Source organism: Bombina bombina, chromosome 1 (genome assembly GCF_027579735.1).
Source record: "Bombina bombina isolate aBomBom1 chromosome 1, aBomBom1.pri, whole genome shotgun sequence".
In the NCBI taxonomy this organism is placed as follows: Eukaryota; Metazoa; Chordata; class Amphibia; order Anura; family Bombinatoridae; genus Bombina; species Bombina bombina.
In genome coordinates, this window is record NC_069499.1 from 1,509,257,817 (window position 1) to 1,509,271,867 (window position 14,051).

General features: G+C 41.9%; 1 protein-coding gene across 6 annotated transcripts in view; it reads right to left on the reverse strand.

Annotated features, from left to right (window-relative positions):
- Window positions 1-233: 233 nt before the first annotated feature.
- MILR1 (mast cell immunoglobulin like receptor 1) overlaps window positions 234-14,051 on the reverse strand; it is a 267,612-nt gene continuing 253,794 nt past the window's right edge. For all 6 annotated transcript variants that reach the window (XM_053708026.1, XM_053708062.1, XM_053708053.1 and 3 more), the window contains one exon: window positions 234-2,313. The gene's annotated coding sequence lies outside the window, so the exon portion shown is untranslated. The remainder of the gene's footprint in view (window positions 2,314-14,051) is intronic.

The window sequence follows — 14,051 nt, forward strand, 5'->3', positions numbered from 1 at the left end:
ATGTAAAAAAATAAAAAATAAAATATGGTTGCATAAGTGTGCACACCCTTAAAGGGATAGTCTAGTTAAAATTAAACTTGAATGATTCTGATAGAGCATGCAATTTTAAGCAGCTTTGTAATTTACTCCTTTTATCAAATTTTCTTTGTTCTCTTGGTATCTTTATTTAAAAAAGCTGGAATGTAAGCATAGGATCCGGCCCATTTTTGGTTTAGCACCTGGGTAGCGCTTGCTGATTGGATGGCAACATTAAAACACCAATCAGCAAGCACTACCCAGATGCTGAACAAAAAATGAAACAGCTCCTATGCTTAAATTCCAGCATTTTTAAATAAAGATACCAAGAGAACAAAGAAAAATAGATAATGTGAGGCAATTAGAAAGCTGCTTAAAATTGCATGATCTATCTGAATCATATAAGTTTAATTTTAACTAAACTATCCCTTTAAACTAATACTTTGTTGAAGCACCTTTTGATTTTATTACAGCACTCAGTCTTTTGGGGGTATGAGTCTATCAGCGTGGCACATCTTGACTTGGCAAGATTTGCCCACTCTTCTTTGCAAAAACACTCCAAATCTGTCAGATTACGAGGGCATCTCCTGTGCACAGCCCTCTTCAGATCACCCCACAGATTTCCGATCGGATTCAGGTCTGGGCTCTAGCTGGGGCCATTGCAAAACTTTAATCTTCTTCTGGTGAAGCCATTCCTTTGTTGATTTGGATGTATGCTTTGGGTCGTTGTCATGCTGATAGATGAAGTTCCTCTACATGTTCTGCTTTCTAGAAGAAGCCTGAAGGTTTTGTGCCAATATTGACTGGCATTTGGAACTGTTAATTATTCCCTCTACCTTGACTAAGGCCCCAGTTCGAGTTGAAGAAAAACAGCCCCAAAGCATGATGCTGCCCCCACCATGCTTCACTGTGGGTATGGTGTTCTTTTGGTGATGTGCAGTGTTGTTTTTGCGCCAAACATATCTTTTGGAATTGTGGCCAAAAGTTCAACCTTGGTTTCATCAGACCATAACACCTTTTCCCACTTGCTTTTGGGAGACTTCAGATGTGTTTTTGCAAAATTTAGCTGGGCTTGGATGTTTTTCTTCGTAAGAAAAGGCTTCCGTCTTGCCACTCTACCCCATAGCCCAGACATATGAAGAATACGGGAGATTGTTGTCACATGTACCACACAGCCAGTACTTGCCAGATATTCCTGCAGCTCCTTTAATGTTGCTGTAGGCCTCTTGGCAGCCTCCCAGACCAGTTTTCTTGTCGTCTTTTCATCAATTTTGGAGGGACGTCCAGTTCTTGGTAATGTCACTGTTGCACCATATTTTCTTCACTTGATGATGACTGTCTTCACTGTGTTGCATGGTATATCTAATGCCTTGGAAATTCTTTTGTACCCTTCTCCTGACTGATACCTTTTAATAATGAGATCTGTCTGATGCTTTGGAAGCTCTCTGCGGACCATGGCTTTTGCTGTAGGATGCAACTAACAAAATGTCAGGAAAGACCAACTAGAACAGCTGAACTTTATTTGGGGTTAATCAGAGGCACTTTAAATGATGACAGGTGTGTACTGACTCCTATTTAACATGATTTTGAATGTGATTGCTTAATTCTGAACACAGCTACATCCCCAGTTATAAGACCACAACCACATTATTACTTTTTTTGTAACAAGGATGTGTAGACTTTTTATTTCCATTGTATTAGGAAAAATGCTTCTAATAAAAGCTGTAACTGTTTTAAAAGTGTATTAAAGCATGCACCATGCACCAGCATTTTAAATACACCACTTGCTCAGAGAGCCTAAGGTGTTTGTACCATCTGGTAATGACCCAATTTGTTATTTGCTGACATGATACAAGCCCCACTTGCACAATGAGCAGCTGCTGTATTTCAAACCCTGGTGCACTGAGAATATCTAGCAATGCTTCACATGCACGTGCAGAGAAAAATGCTAACACTAAAACAGTGATAACTTTTACTAGAAACATTTTTGCAAATGCATGTATATTGCAAATGTGTTTCTATTTAAAGATGCAATTCATCTATGCACATTTAAATGTCCCTTTAATATCATGTTTGGCACAGTGCAACCGTGATATTAATAGTAACCCCGTTCTATACAGTGAGGACTTAGTGACAACTTAGCATTATTGTAGTGGATCAATATATACAATGTAAAAGAAAAGTATTTAAAACATGTGATTTACATAGTGCAAAGTGTAAAAAACACACTACTGTAAACTGAAAAACATGCAGCCACTGTCTTCTGCAGGATATTATCCCATTCACGAAATCCTGTACCTAAAAAAAAACAACACAAAAATTAAAACGTTTATTTTAACAAAACAAAACATATAATATACCTTTTTACAGTATAACACATACAGTGTACAGTATATATAGCAAATAAAATACAAGTACACAGTATACCCACAAAGCCCCAGTTTAAATAGGTTTATTTCTTTTACAAAGATATGACGAGTCCACAGATTTCATCCTTACTTGTGGGATATTAACCTCCTGCTAACAGGAAGTGGCAAAGAGCACCACAGGAGAGCTGTATATATAGCCCCTTCCTTCCCCTCCACCCTCAGTCATTCTCTTTGCCTGTGTTATACTAGTAAGACATGGTAAAGTGAGGTGTTAGTTTTAGTTTCTTCAATCAAGAAGTTTTTTATTTTAATAGGTACCGGTGCGTACTATTTTCCTTAGGGGGTTATGGAAGAAGATTTCTGCCCTGAGGTTGATGATCTTAGCATTTGTAACTAAGATCCACACTGGTTCCCACAAGACTTCTGAAGATAACACATGAGACATCTTCAGTGTGGAGACCAGTTTCATACTACAAGCAGCATTAAGGTATGTGCAGCCTTTTTTTCTGAGGAGATTTGGTGTATCAGAACTGGCTGGCATTTATTTCTCTTTATGGGAATGGGGTAAGCAGTAGACCTGTTTCACAGAAGGGTTTTACTGGAGTCCCTTGTTTTTATTTTATATTTCTGACATAAGGGCATGATATGACACTCTGGGAGAGGCATAAGGGCTTTAAATCGATAAGCAGTTAAACGATTGAGCTATTTTTTATTATATATCCAGCATTTCTTGCTGGGATGTGTTTGGGGTGTGTTTTGTGTTCCACTTAGCTTTATGGAAAAAACGCTTCCCATGCGGTTGTGTTTGGGCTTACTCCAACTTCGGCCATAAGGAGCGGGGCTTGACTTTGCGCGCTCAGATGCGCATTTCCTTCTGACAGAGGAGCAGCAAGCAGTAACTCTGGTTGCTCCTGGACAGTAGTCTCTGGCTTGGAGTGTTGGCTATTCATTCCGAAGTACCCTGGGGGCAGGTAGGCGCCACAGCAGTGCTGTGGCTAGGTGCAGAGGGTATTTTTGTGTAAACTGATATATTTTTCACTTTAGAGCCTTATTTTTCACTTTTCTCATAAGGTGCAATAATTTTTGGATATACCAATTAGTTTTAGTGAATTTTGGTAGCAAATTAACGTTATTTAAGCAGTTTTGGAAAAATTGTTCACTTTTTCTTTCTTAAAGGCGCAGTACACGTTTTTCAAAGTTTTATTTAAAGCAATAAATAAAGTGTTTAAACGACTTTTGTGGCTATTATTAGTCTGTTCAACATGTCTGACATTGAGGATTCTCATTGTTCTATGTGTTTAGAAGCTATTGTGGAACCCCCTCTTATATTGTGTACCTCTTGTACTGAAAGGGCCTTACATTGTAAAGACCATATTTTAGGTCAAGATAGTGTGCCTAAGGATCATTCTCAATTTGAAGAGAATCAGGTTATGCCATCCAATTCTCCCCAAGTGTCACAACCTTTAACACCCACACAAGCGACGCCAAGTACCTCTAGTGCGTCTAATTCCTTTACTCTGTGGGAGATGGCTGCAGTTATGTCAACTACCCTTACAGAGGTATTATCTAAATTACCAATGTTGCAGGGTAAACGCAGTAGGTCAGGTATTAATGTAAATACTGAATCCTCTGTTACTTTATTAGCTATTTCCGATGTACCCTCACAGTGTTCTGAGTTGGGGGTCAGAGAATTGCTGTCTGAGGGAGAAATTTCGGACTCAGGGTATGTGTTACCTCAGACAGATTCGGACGTTATGTCCTTTAAATTTAAGCTTGAACACCTCCGTCTGTTGCTTCGGGAGGTCTTAGCGACTCTGGATGATTGTGATCCTATTATGATACCACCAGAGAAACTGTGTAAGATGGACAAATATCTAGAAGTGCCTACTTATACTGATGTTTTTCCGGTTCCTAAAAGAATTTCGGAAATTGTAAAGAAGGAATGGGATAGACCAGGTATACCATTTTCTCCCCCTCCTACTTTTAAGAAAATGTTTCCCATATCGGACACCATTCGGGACTTGTGGCAAACGGTCCCTAAGGTGGAGGGAGCTATATCTACCCTGGCTAAGCGTACAACTATACCCATTGAGGACAGTTGTGCTTTCAAAGACCCTATGGATAAAAAATGAAGGGTCTCCTAAAGAAATTGTTTATTAATCAGGGTTTTCTTTTACATTGTTCCAGTAACCACTGCAGCAGCTTTTTGGTATGAAGCTCTGGAAGAGACCCTGAGGGTTGAGACTCCGTTAGATGACATTTTGGATAGAATTAAGGCTCTCAAGTTAGCTAATTCTTTTATTACTGATGCCGCTTTTCAAATTGCTAAATTAGCGGCGAAAAATGCAGGATTTGCTATTTTAGCGCGTAGAGCGTTGTGGCTCAAATCTTGGTCTGCTGATGTGTCATCAAAACATAAGCTTTTAGCTATTCCCTTTAAAGGTAAGACCCTTTTCGGGCCAGAATTGAAGGAAATCATTTCTGACATTACAGGAGGTAAAGGCCATGCCCTACCTCAGGATAAGTCTGTTAAGATGAGGGGTAAACAGAATAATTTTCGTTCCTTCTACTTCCTCTTCCTCCACAAAGCAGGAAGGGAATTTTACCCAATCTAAGTCAGTCTGGAGAGCTAACCAAAATTGGAATAAAGGTAAACAATCTAAGAAGCCAGCTGCTGCTACTAAGACAGCATGAAGGGGTGGCCCCCGATCCGGGACCGGATCTAGTAGGGGGCAGACTCTTTCTTTGTCCAGGCTTGGGCAAGAGATGTTCAGGACCCCTGGGCACTAGAAATAGTGACCCACGGTTATCAGTTGGATTTCAAGGATTTTCTCCCAAGAGGGAGGTTTCATCTTTCAAGATTATCTGCAGACCAGATAAAAAGAGAGGCATTCTTACGCTGTGTAAAAGACCTTGTTACCATGGGAGTAATTTGTCCAGTTCCAAAATCAGAACAAGGACAGGGGTTTTACTCAAATCTATTTGTGGTTCCCAAAAAAAGAGGGCATTTTCAGACCCATCTTAGACCTCAAGTGTCTAAACAAATTTCTCAGAGTCCCATCGTTCAAAATGGAGACTATACGAACAATTTTACCAATGATCCAGGAGGGTCAATATATGACTACCGTGGACTTGAAGGATGCTTACCTTCATATTCCTATCCACAAGGATCATCATCAGTTTCTAAGGTTTGCCTTTCTGGACAAACATTATCAGTTTGTGGCTCTTCCCTTCGGGTTGGCCACAGCACCCAGAATCTTCACAAAGGTTCTAGGGTCTCTTTTGGCGGTTCTCACACCGCAAGGCATAGCAGTGGCGCCTTATCTGGACGATATTCTAATTCAGGCGTCAACATATCAACTGACAGAATCTCACACGGACAAAGTGTTGTCTTTCCTGAGAACTCACGGTTGGAAGGTGAACATAGAGAAGAGTTCACTTGTTCCACAGACAAGGGCTCCTTTCTTGGGAACTCTGATAGACTCGGTAGCCATGAAAATATTTCTGACAGAGGTCAGAAAATTAAAGATTCTAAATACTTGCCGAGCTCTTCAGTGGCTCAGTGTATGGAGGTAATTGGATTAATGGTAGCGGCAATGGACATCATTCCGTTTGCTCGCTTTCCTCTCAGACCACTGCAACTGTGCATGCTCGGACAGTGGAATGGGGATTATGCAGATTTATCTCAGATAATTCTGGATCAAGAGACCAGAAACTCTCTTCTTTGGTGGTTGTCGCCGGATCATCTGTCCCAGGGGACTTGTTTCCGCAGACCCTCGTGGGTGATAGTGACAACGGATGCCAGCCTTCTGGGCTGGGGTGCAGTCTGGAACTCTCTGAAGGCTCAGGGTGTTTGGACTCAGGTGGAGTCTCTACTTACAATCAATATTCTGGAACTGAGAGCAATATTCAATGCGCTTCAGGCGTGGCCTCAGTTGGCTTCAGCCAAATTCATCAGATTCCAGTCGGACAACATCACGACTGTGGCATATATCAATCATCAGGAGGGAACAAGGAGTTCCTTAGCGATGATAGAAGTATCCAAGATAATCCGTTGGGCGGATGCCCACTCTTGTCATCTGTCAGCGATCTACATCCCAGGAGTAGAGAACTGGGAAGCGGACAGACTTTTCATCCGGGGGAGTTGGAACTTCACCCGGAGGTATTTGCCTCATTGATTCTCAGATGGGGCAGACCGGAATTGGATCTGATGGCATCTCGACAGAATGCCAAGCTTCCAAGATACGGATCCCGGTCAAGTGATCCTCAGGCCGAACTAATAGATGCTTTGGCAGTGCCTTATTTGTTCAGCCTAGCTTATGTTTTTCCACCGTTTCCTCTCCTCCCACGCGTAATTGCTCGAATCAAACAGGAGAGAGCTTCACTGATCCTGATAGCGCCTGCGTGGCCACGCAGGACTTGGTATGCGGATCTAGTGGACATGTCCTCTCTGCCACCGTGGAAACTTCCATTGAGACAGGACCTTCTCATTCAAGGTCCTTTCCAACATCCAAATCTAATTTCCCTGCAGCTGACTGCGTGGAGATTGAACGCTTGATTTTACTGAAGCGAGGATTCTCTGATTCGGTCATCAATACTTTGATACAGGCTAGAAAGCCTGTCACTAGAAAAATCTATCATAAGATATGGCGTAAATATCTTTATTTGTGTGAATCCAAGGGTTACTCATGGAGTAAAGTTAGGAGTCCCAGAATTTTGTCTTTTCTCCTAGAAGGATTGGAGAAAGGGTTATCAGCAAGTTCCTTAAAGGGACAAATTTCAGCTTTGTCAATTCTTTTTCACAAACGTTTCTCAGATGTGCCAGATGTTCAGTCTTTTTGTCAGGCTCTATCTAGAATTAAGCCTGTATTTAGACCCATTACTCCTCCCTGGAGTTTTAATTTAGTTCTTCGAGTTCTTCAAGGGGTTCCGTTTGAACCCATGCATTCCATGGATATCAAATTGTTATCTTGGAAAGTTCTGTTTTTAGTTGCTATTTCTTCTGCTCGAAGAGTTTCTGAGCTTTCAGTGCTACAGTGTGATTCTCCTTACCTCATTTTTCATTCTGATAAGGTGGTGTTATGTACCAAACCTGGATTCCTTCCTAAGGTTGTTTCAAATAAGAATATTAATCAGGAAATTGTTGTTCCTTCCTTGTGTCCTAACCCTTCTTCTAAGGAGCGTCTGTTGCATAATTTGGATGTGGTCCGTGCCTTAAAGTTTTACTTACAGGCAACTAAGGATTTCCGTCAATCATCTTCATTATTCATTGTTTATTCTGGAAAGCGTAGGGGTCAGAAAGCTACGGCTACCTCTCTTTCTTTTTGGCTGTGAAGTATCATCCGCCTGGCATATGAGACTGCTGGACAGCAGCCTCCTGAAAGAATTACGGATCATTCTACTAGGGCTGTGGCTTCCACATGGGCCTTTAAAAACGATGCATCTGTTGAACAGATTTGTAAGGCTGCGACTTGGTCGTCCCTTCACACTTTTTCCAAATTTTATAAATTTGATACTTTTGCTTCTTCTGAGGCTATTTTTGGGGGAGAGGTTCTTCAAGCAGTGGTGCCTTCTGTTTAGGTTCCTGTCTTGTCCCTCCCTTTCATCCATGTCCTTTTGCTTTGGTATTGGTTTCCCACAAGTAAGGATGAAATCCGTGGACTCGTCATATCTTTGTAAAAGAAAAGTAAATTTATGTTTACCTGATAAATTAATTTCTTTTACGATATGACAAGTCCACAGCCCACCCTGTTCTTTTTAAGACAGTTTTTCTTTATATTTTTTGTAAACTTCAGTTACCTCTGCACCTTTTAGCCTTTCCTTTTCTCTTTCTATAACTTTTGGCCGAATGACTGAGGGTGGAGGGGAAGGGAGGGGCTATATATATACAGCTCTGCTGTGGTGCACTTTGCCACTTCCTGTTAGCAGGAGGTTAATATCCCACAAGTAAGGATGAAATCTGTGGACTCGTCATATCGTAAAAGAAATTAATTTATCAGGTAAGCATAAATTTACTTTTTTCATTTGCAAGTTTAAAGGGACAGTCTACACCAGAATTTTTATTGTTTAAATAGATAATCCCTTTATTACCCATTCCCTAGTTTTGCACAACCAACACAGTTATATAAATTCACATTTTGCCTCTGTGATTACCTTGTATCTAAGCCTCTGCAAACTGCCCCCTTATTTCAGTTCTTTGACAGACTTCCATTTTAGCCAATCAGAGCTGGCTCACCTGAACTCCATGTGTATGAGAACAGTGTTATCTATATGACACACATGAACTAACACCCTCTAGTAGAGAGAAACTGTCAAAATGCCCTGAGAAAAGAGGCGGCCTTCAAGGGCTTAGAAATTAGCATATGAACCTCCTAGGTTTACCTTTCAACTAGGAATATCTAGAGAACAAAGCAAAATTGGTGATAAAAGTAAATTGGAAAATTGTTCAAAATTACATTCTCTATGTGAATCATGGGAGTTTATTTTGGATTAGACTGTCCCTTTAACTATTCTATTGAAGCTAGAGTTTGTTTCAGTTCACATGTGTAAATTGCATTGTCATTAACTATCAAATGAAGAAAGGGCATATATATTACTTCATACCAAATTCTGACCAAGGCTTCACCATAGGCAAAATATGAATTTTATTACTGATTGAATATCCTCCAGGATTGAACCAATTAAAGTAAATATACAAAATGTGATGAACGCAAATAGCAAGCAGAAACAAGGGGTGATATATTACATTGGAAATGTCAAAGTCCTGGAAAAAAACTATGCATATATCCTGGCACTTAGTGGTATACATATGCATAGGGTAAAACGTTACTGTCCAAGTCTCGCTTTAAACTGAAGTGTGGAGATCGACATAATAAACCCAGATGATAAAGCCCCACCAGGAGGGCCCTCATAGAGCATGGGTGAAATGTGTTCTATCTGGCAGTGACACTATCCACTAAGCCTGTTCTGTTTTGAGGAACGCTGATATGGGATGTACTTACCCAGTGGTTTGTGGCAGTGCTCTTTGAGGTTTACTCTGATGCCTTAGCTCTACTTGTGGTTTGAGAGTGGAGCTGTCGAGGGAAGCAGTAACTGGAGCCTGATTCCGGTGCTCCGCCGTGCCTTGGCATATAGCTGGTGGTAACCTTGCCGTTAAAGACTGATATTAATTTATGAAATTTTGTGGGCTCATGGATTGAGTTTGTTTTGTGCTACTGTGCACACTTAAAGGGACATAAAACAGGTTGAGATCTGTGCATATCCTAAAAGGGCTAATTAATTAAAAAATAGTTTGCATAGAAAAATTGTTTAAAAATTGCTGGCAAGTATTTTAAAATCATTTTCAAAAATAAGCAAAATTAATTACATAGCTAAGCTGCCTTGAGCAGCCAACTCCACCCCCTTATCAGTGTTTTGACACAGGCATTGTATTTCGCTGAGTTCACAGCTTCTAGGCATGCTCCAGCAGATAATCCTTATTTACTTTTGCATTCTACCAAAACAACAATAGATATAGATACAGCCATAAAAGGAAATGTGTGTTGGAGTTAGAGCTTTACTATTCAGAAACTAAAAAGAATGGGTTAATGGCGAGGCACTGCAGTATAAATTTGCAGGTAAAGTAGTTAAAGTACATATTATTATATTTTGTCTCTATCCCAACTTGTTTTACGTCCCTTTAACTTTAAAGCTGGACTTGTACAGTACCTTTTTAGCCCCCCCAAGTCTGCCACCCTAGGCAAGAGCCTTGTTTGCTTAGGCCAAAAAAATGCCCCTGATATATATGTATATATATATATATATATATATATATATATATATATATATCTCCTATATAATAAAAGGCCAAGTGTGTTTGTCCGAAACTGCCCGGGCGGGAGTGACGAGGGCGGGGCCGGGCGTGACGGGGCCGGGCATGACATGGGCGGGGCCAGATGCCGAGAGACAGAGAGCTCTAAAGAGGGGGGGATAGAGGGAGAGAGAGAGCAAAAGAGAGGGGGAGAGACAGCAAAAGAGAGGGGGAGAGAGACAGCAAAAGAGAGGGGGAGAGAGTGCAAAAGAGAGGGGGGAGAGAGCGCAAAAGAGAGGGGGGGAGAGAGCGCAAAAGAGAGGGGGGGAGAGAGACAGTAAAAGAGAGGTGGGAGAGAGACAGTAAAAGAGAGAAGGGAGAGACAGCAAAAGAGAGGGGGAGAGAGACAGTAAAAGAGAGGGGGGAGAGTGCACAAAAAAGGGAGGGGGGAGAGTGCGCAAAAAAGGGAGGGGGGAGAGTGCGCAAAAAAGGGAGGGGGAGAGTGCGCAAAAGAGAGGGGGAGAGAGCGCAAATAGAGGGGGGAGAGAGACAGCAAAAGAGAGGAGGGAGAAGCAGCAAAAGAGAGGGGGAGAAAGACAGCAAAAGAGAGGGGGGACAGTGCACAAAAGAGAGGGGGAGAGAGCGCAAATAGAGGGGGGAGAGAGACAGCAAAAGAGAGGGGGGAGAGAGACAGCAAAAGAGAGAGGGGAGAGTGAGAGCAAAAGAGAGAGGGGAGAGCAAAAGAGAGAGGGGAGAGCGAGAGCAAAAGAGAGGGGGGAGAGAGAGAGCAAAAGAGAGGGGGAAGAGAGAGAGCAAAAGAGAGGGGGGAGAGAGCAAAAAAGATGGGGGAGAGAGAGCAAAAGAGAGGGGGGAGAGAGACAGCAAAAGAGAGGAGGGAGAGAGACAGCAAAAGAGAGGAGGGAGACAGCAAAAGAGAGGGGGGAGAGAGCGCAAAAGAGAGGGGGAGAGAGCGCAAAAGAGAGGGGGAGAGAGCGCAAAAGAGAGGGGGCAGAGTGTGCGCAAAAGAGAGGGGGGAGAGTGTGCGCAAAAGAGAGGGGGGAGAGTGTGCGCAAAAGAGAGGGGGGAGAGTGCGCAAAAGAGAGGGGAGAGAGGGGAGAGAGACAGCAAAAGAGAGAGGGGAGAGAGACAGCAAAAGAAAGAGGGGAGAGAGAGCAAAAGAGAGAGGAGAGAGAGAGTAAAAGAGAGGTGAGAGAGAGAGCAAAAGAGAGGGGGGAGAGAGAGAGCAAAAGAGAGGGGGGAGAGAGAGAGCAAAAGAGAGGGGGGAGAGAGAGAGCAAAAGAGAGGTGGAGCGAGAGAAAACGCAAAAGAGAGGGGGAGAGAGCAAAAGAGAAAGGGATAGAGAGAGAGAGCAAGGGGTGGGACCGCTGTACTGCAAAAAATGGCCCGTGTGAACAGGCTTTAGGACTAGTATATATATGTAGTCCAGGTGTGTGCACTATCACCAGCAGTCACCATCCGTCAGGGTGCTATAAAAAGTAGTAATGTAAAGTTCAAATAAGCACTCACTGGACTCTAGCCGTATGTGACAAAAAATATTCTTTAATATGTGACGTTTCGGGACAAAAAAGCAGTCCCTTCCTCTGACAAACAACCAGTGCAACAAACAAAGCTTTAAAGACCTTTGTAACCCTCCCCCTTGATCACAGCCAATCCCGGCTGTCCATGTGCAAACACATAGTGACATCATAAGATAACATGCAATGTTAATTAAAGAACAACAAAAAAGTGTTTAACCTATATAAAGTGCAATCTTTGTAAAGTGCATAAACTTCTAAATGTCACCCCACTACTGATCAGTCATGACGAATATTCAGGGAACTGTATTCAGCCGATTGTTACTGAACAAAACTTCACATTAACAACAACAAACTCCACCTCAAAAGGTTGCCAATAGGGAGCAGAGAGGCCTGTCGCGCCTCCATCCAGTGCTCCAATCATCTGAGTCTAAGCCAATATCCAATAGGTGTGCCACATTCACACCCTTCTGTTTACTTAGTGCACTGAAGCCGTGATCATATAATATCGCTACATAGTCCCCCTGACCAATCAAACTAACTACTTGTCTCATGGATTTCCTCAACACATATCAATGATCTATAGAACACTGCTCATTTTAGAATATTTAACATCTCCCCACTCGCACATCGTGAAGGGGGATATACCCTGTCGTAGTTGTTATTATCCCATTGGGCTTATACACAGACCTTGCCCGCTGTAGGCGTGGCCAAAGAATGTTATGACAACAACCTAACATACCGATCAACTTTAAATATAAAAATGTAAAAACTGTCAGCATCAAAGTTAAGTGTCCAGTCTTCTAATCCCTTACAAGCTCCCTTAACATGTATCCACTAGAATCACTGATCCCGATCGCCACCTTCGCGCTCTAACAGAAACACAGACCTCACAGTAATATCGTGGTTGTGTTCAGTATCCCTACTGTACCCTACCTAAAAATGAGCCATTACATAGAAACCTGGAAACCTCTGTGGGAGTGGCCGGTGGAAGCCCAATAAATACTATGTGAGATGTCACTGCAAGTGATCGCCCAGTTTCATTGATTGCACTTTATATACGTTAAAAACTGTTTTGTTGTTCTTTAATTAACATTGCATGTTATCTTATGATGTCACTATGTGTTTCTTCTACAAGATACGACGAGTCCACGGATTTCATCCTTACTTGTGGGATATTATCCTCCTGCTAACAGGAAGTGGCAAAGAGCACCACAGCAGAGCTGTATACATAGCTCCTCCCTTCCCCTCCACCTCCAGTCATTCTCTTTGCCTGTGTTATACTAGGAAGAGGTAAAGTGAGGTGTTAGTTTTACTTTCTTCAATCAAGAAGTTTTTTTATTTTAAATGGTACCGGTGTGTACTATTTTCCTCAGGGGGTTATAGAAGAAGATTTCTGCCCTGAGGTGGATGATCTTAGCAGCTGTAACTAAGATCCACGTTGGTTCCCACAAGACTTCTGAAGGTTACATAAGGACATCTTCAGTGTGGAGAATGGTTTCATGCTTCAAGCATCATTAAGGTATGTGCAGCCATTTATTTCTGAAGAGACATGATATATCAGAACTGGCTGACATTTATTTCCCTGTAGGGAATGGGGTAAGCAGTAGACCTGTTATACAGAGGGGTGTTACTGGAGTCCCTTGTTTTTATTTTTCTAAGTGACATAAGGGCATGATATGACACTCTGGGAGAGGCATAAAGGCAGTAAATCGATAAGGGAGTAAAACGATTGAGATATTTTTTATTATATAACCAGCATGACTTGCTGGGATGTGTTTGGGGTGTTTTTGTGTTCCACTTAGCTTGTGTGCAAAACCGCTTCTCCATGCGGTTGTGTTTGGGCCTACTCCAACATCGGCCATAAGGGGCGGGGCTTGTTTTCGCATGCTCAGATGCGCACTTCCTTCTGACAGAGAAGCAGCAGGCAGTAACTCCAGTTGCTCCTGGACAGTAGTCTCTGGCCTGGAGTGTTGGCTAATCATTATGAAGTACCCTGGGGGCAGGTAGGTGCCACAGCAGAGCTGTGGCGAGGTGCAGAGGGTATTTTTGTGTAAACTGATATTTTTTTCACTTTAGAGCCTTATTTATCACCTTACTCATGGGGTGCTATAATTTTTGGATAAACCAATAAGTTTTAGTTAATTTTTGAGACAAATTAACATTATTTAAGCAGTTTTGGAAAAATTGTTCACTTTTTCTTCTTAAAGGCGCAGTACACGTTTTTCAAAAATGTATTTAAAGCAATAAATAGAGTGTTTAAACGACTTCTGTGGTTATTATTAGTCTCTTCAACATGTCTGACACTGAGGAATCTCATTGTTCTATGTGTTTAGAAGCTAT